The sequence below is a fragment of the Saccoglossus kowalevskii genome, chromosome 8, assembly GCF_978046115.1.
Source record: "Saccoglossus kowalevskii chromosome 8, keSacKowa6.1, whole genome shotgun sequence".
Lineage (NCBI taxonomy): Eukaryota > Metazoa > Hemichordata > Enteropneusta > Harrimaniidae > Saccoglossus > Saccoglossus kowalevskii.
Window position 1 is genome coordinate 20,721,710 of NC_140648.1, and position 6,000 is coordinate 20,727,709.

Sequence of the window (6,000 nt, forward strand, 5' to 3'; positions counted from 1 at the left end):
TTACTTTTTCGACTTCTTCTTGAAAACTACAAGCCTGAATGCTTTGATACCTGGTGTATATGTACCTTGAGTAGACCTCTCTTAGATTTGTTCATTTCATGATGATATCCTCAATTCTCTAATTTTGGTGAATATTTTTGTCATTTTTGGTAAAAAGTGATATTTGCGACTTCTTGTTGAAAACCGCAAGTCCAATTGCTTTGATATTACATATATAGGTACTACATGTGGTTCTAATTCAGATTTGTTCATTTTGTAATGCTATCTTTAATTCTCTAATTTTCATGAATATTTTTGTATTTTTTGGTAAAAAGTGATATTTACGGCTTCTTGTTGAAAACCGCAAGTCTGATTGTTTTGATACTATACATTTTGTTCATTTTCTAATGATATCTTCTGTTCTTTAATTGAAATGTGTATCGCTAACAGCGGAGCTATCTCAGCCGAGAGGCTGCTTGTTAGACCCATAATACAACATGTGGGATAACTTTGGTAAGTATGGCTTTGTTAGGGATAGCCATGGTGAATATGACTTCATTCATTTGACCAACCGACTTTGGGGTTTCAGAGTTGGAGCACTTGGAGTTGGAGTGTGTTCTTGTTAACTGAGTTGAATATGTACGTAATAATCACACCTTGCGCGCCCTTGAGACCCTTACTAGAAAGGTTAAATACATAAACTACTGATCTTAGACAACCAGCGGAATGAGAAGTAGTCTGAGTACTGACATAACAAACATAATGAATATAGTCCAGTAATTTATAATAGCGCCTCCATTGTTCAAATTTGAACCTCTTTTCAATGGCGATATTCATATTTACATTCAGTAGTACTTGAAAATGAAGTAAATGGATGTCCTGGAAAGCTACGAGTGCTGACTCGATGCTATATTTAGCGTCATCGAGTAATGCCTATGTAAATCATTCTCTGTTAACTACAAAATGGTGCGTGTGAGGTTTACACGATCGTCTTGAAAGCGACGGCCGAATAAATATGTAAATCACATGTCGAATTCACCGGGGAATACAAGACGGTCTGCGCACGATGAGAATACCATTGTAAAACAAGACATCGTGTATTTGGACTCCCAGTAGTATGAAGGCATAGGCTAGTCAATATGTCTGCGATATTAGTTTTCACTGCATGTTCCGTTATCAAACGGCTATGCACGTACGTGTGTTGCAGGTCATTCATTGTTACTATGTCAAGGCACAAATTACGCTTTTTACTTACTAATAATTAACTCTCAAACTTGTCTATACATCCGGCTATAATTAGGCGACGCTTTGGGAGACATTTCTCCTAGGACGAATTAACAAGCCACATTGTTATTCGCTGTACTTACACCATGCAACCATCGTATTATTCGGGAAAATAAAACATCTCGGGGGGGGGGGGGAGTTGACAGCTATCTTTAGAAACTAATCACTTTTTCAACTTACATAGTAAGTACATATGTCGTGGTTACTTTACTCTAAAAGCATTGACATAGATAACTTTGTGGTTATTGTAATGGTCACGATATTATTAAAATATTTCCCTGTGCGCAACAAATGCCCAATAAGAGAGCTTCATGTATTGTCTGCACCTATTTCAGTGAAGTATTCGTGTTAAAAAAAAACACTGCACGTGAATAAATATCAACATTTATTTATTATAGTTTAGTTTAATAACGCAGTGTAATATTTGGGTAATATCTCCACACTATTGTATTAACAATCTCGGCTATCTGATTGGCCCGTGCAAACAGATTAATCTTTTGAGACATCGTGGCTGACTATCGCTGAATAATTACTATCTCAAAGATATTGGTGGTTTTACAAAACATTTCTTGAGTTATCATTAACAATTATATATTAATTCTGCTAGTTTCAGATGCCGACTGATATGCGTGTGTGATATAAAGCCTCGCATATATGTGAGATGTCTTTTTTAAATTCTTCCAACCTTAACTTCACCAACACGTACATACATTTGTTTCACTCGTGTCTAGTGGCGACTTATCATGGATTGTGACACAGCCGCGGTTTTATATTGACTCAAAAATTAGTAATTATATTACCAATACATCCTCTAAACCGTTAATATAGTTATGACTTCAAAAATAATGAATACTCCTTAATCGCAATAGCGTAAACTAACGGTAATCGGCGTTCATGGATGGCGATCGAATATGCAAATGAACCAGAAGGCTTTACAATGTCTTGAATACATGGTCTTAAAACACGATACCTGCGTCAGTGTTTAGACCTTAGAAGCTGCGAAATGGGTACATGGGTTAAACACGATATCCAATTCGTGACCCTACAATATCAGATTTATTGAACTCTTGTAGTAATTTTCATTTGTTTACGCAAAGGCACGGAACAAATGAAAATCACTACACTCTTTTTAATAAATCTGATATCATAGGGTCACTCTATATATCCTCTATATATCTGAAAACCATCAACGATCATTTTATCGTAGAATAAAATATAATATTAGTGACTAGCTACTCATTTTTATGCTAGATCACATGACATTACGTCATCTTTAAAAAAGCATTAGTTGTGTTTGAGTATATACGGAAATGGAAAAGCTGTGCAAACACTGCACATATTACAGATTCACAAAGTGTGTTACGAAGCATATCGAATCGTGTATGTATTTTTTTTAACATGGAAGGAATAATCGATTGTTTTTTAATGACCTAACAGATGATGAAGATGACATTTAAGACATGCCATGTTATACATATTCCGGAAGCTGCTTGATATGTCAGCGTTTCATATGTGCATATTTTGGTAAACAATACATTTTTATTATACTAACTTGTCATTTAAAACGTGTTTCATGTAGATATAAAAGATGCCGCGATAAGTTTATATATAACGATTATTGTGAACATTCTTTATGTTTTGCAAAGATTACAATTCAATAGATGTTTTATATTTATTCCTAGTGTGTTCATAAACTACTGACGTCATTATGAGAAGAACAAAAAGATGGTAAATATTTGAAAATTTAAAACAATCGGTTGTTGAAGCTATTTAAATTTTGTTAAGGCAAGGCAATCACACTATTTGCGAATATAACACGTGCTATTCTCTCTTCAAGATTGTTTTTGTAAACTGGCGTAACAATTAAGCTACTGTTAATAACGGATAATGCATAATCATCTATTTATGTTTCCTGCTAGAATATGTCGGTGTGACCGCTGATTTACTGTTTACGGTGAGTTAAAAACGTTATTCGTTGATGTGATGAAATGTGCATGAGTATTGAATTTCTGGTACGTACCAGTTCTAAAGAAATTCGCATTTGCATTATTAAATTTGTCTTCAAATGTATTCTAGTTTTTCTACTGTACATTTTCACAGTTTAAATCACATTTGAATTCATATTGTCTGTTTCAAAGGTTTATTCTTATATATTCATCTGATGTTGCATTGTCTATCTAGAGAAGAACACTTTATATTTTGGGTAAATGAGCCGCCGTGTACAGATCTGAATCCTGTCCTGATTTTGACACAGCTATGTCAGAATGTTATCACCGATGTTTTGGACATATCACCTTATGAGCAAACTTGTTTGAAGTAAGGTGATTTTCAGAAGTCAATGATGTATGAATGTTGACATAACATCAATTTATACTCCTTCAAAAAACAAGAAAGTGTAAACCTTCACATTGTATATAATGCATTGATCCATGATCCTTGACAGGCTCTCCTCAAAATGGAAAACATTCGCACAGTGGCCCTTTTTGTTGACTTGAGTAATATGTTTAATAGAACAGGAAGTAAGTCATGTGCTTTTTAGAATCATTGACCCGAATAAGCAGTGATTTAGCAGCTTGAGAAATTACAAGGATTATGACAACAAAGGAAATGCCTCATTTTTTATTCCCCTTCCATAGTCTATGGAGTTTAATAATGAATCATATTATTTTCATAACCAGTAGCGTTGCTCTAATGAATGAATAAATGAATCAATCCAGTTATTTGTTGCTTCATTCCAATTACATTATGCCCTTAAATTTAATTCTAACCAACTATAGCTAAGTATTCCTGTTCGATATTCAATCCAGAGAACTGAATAATGCTGGTATATTAATTGTTAAAAGGTTTTGAAATTTGATATGAAAATAGTCTCCATCCTTGCCATGTTATCGAATAATATTCTAATCTACTGTTTATATTCAAATATGTAAAATTACTCATTTAATCGATCATACGAATTCAGCATTACTTCCAAAACATTATTTGTTTTAACATGTGTTGCATGTCTCGTATTTCAAGGCTGAATGGTGATGACTATGTGCATTGAACGACAGTTTGCATCACTACCATGATGACGCCATCTACGAATATATGATTACATTAGTTTACAAACAACATGTACATTAAGTATATATGTTAGGAAATAATTGAAGAATATATATTTGTAATGCATTTTTTCGATATCATACATTTTTATTAAATGTACATCAGATTTTGACTGATTTGTTGAAATAATATACCAAATCCTTGATTAGCAAAGGTCATACAAGAAAGTTTACAAGTCACACTATTATAAACGACTGACATATACATTACTCTACATGATAGTCAAATCCGTATGCGATATATAAAATATATGGTCCTTATGGTATACGTGAAGTGATGTCAAGTGTTTCGAAATATTCTACATCTTTCCACACATCATCATTCTGTAAGAAACCGGAGGTTAACATAAGATATGTGTCATTGATCCCGTCTGAAATCATCTGTATACCAAGTTCATTATGCTAAAAAGCTAAGAAAAAATTCTCTTTACAAAGCACAGTAAATTCAGGGCACACATGTAAGTATCAAACTGGATTATATCATTGAAATATAATGTTGGAATTGTTGATGAAGAGTACATCATCAATATATCTGCATGTTGAGATTAAATGATTTGTCTTTTTTGTTTCTTTTGTTTTTGTTTGTCCGGGTATCCTGCGAAAAAGGAATTAATCGGCAAGCAATGGAGCACTGGCACAATGTGTTACTATTAGAATATAAATACTTTGTTAAAAGATATATCCTCCAAACTTGACAAATATGGTATCAATCAAGAATTCTTGCTTAATAATAATAATAATATCTTCTTCAATGTAGAAAAGTCTCATATCGGTCTAGATCACATTCTAACCCAGCCACTATATACTTGTAATGATTAGAACCGTTTTATCAACAAATGCTTGAAAGAAAAAGGTTTTTGATGCGTGACTTCAATTATAATGTGGTACACGTTGTAGCAAACCACGTGTTAATTAAAGTCGCTTTTGAAAGTGGTCTTGATTTCAATTTGTCGACAAGTTCTTTGCGACATTGTAATATCCATTTGAAATTTTACCACTTCACAGTATTTTTTATGAAGTCCCTATTTGATAGTAGACAAAATAGATGATAGTATTTCAGGTAATTCATTAGTTAAATATTTAGATAATCCATCAATAATCCTGGCTTTGTATGATGTTTTATTGTGAATCCAATAAAACAAACAATATTATCGGAGATTGTGTCAGAGTAAACAACATACATATATTATTATAACTGAATAAAGTGGTAAAGCAGTAACAACGATTTGGAAAATGAAAAAAACCTTTAAACACGTTAAAGAGATTCTTCGTGTATTTATGTAAAGAAAGAGAACAGACCGATTATTAAAATGAGAATGTATTTTCGAAGTTATATTGTTATTCTCGAGAATGTTGCTTTCATTGATAGTGTCGATTCCTATATCGAGTCTAACCAAAAATGTCAAGGTCAAACACCTGTATAATACTATAAATAAAGGTCATCTACGAAATATTAGCATATTTATCAGATTGTTTTTTAATCCCCTGTATGTCGACAGCTGTAATTGTGTCAGCCCACGTGTCCGTGTTTGCAATTGTGTGTGCACCCGAAGCCATTCCTCGGAAAGGTTTATACAAAATCCTGTAATCGCAGTCTGTGTGCCTGGAATCATTTCTCGCAGATGAACAAGCC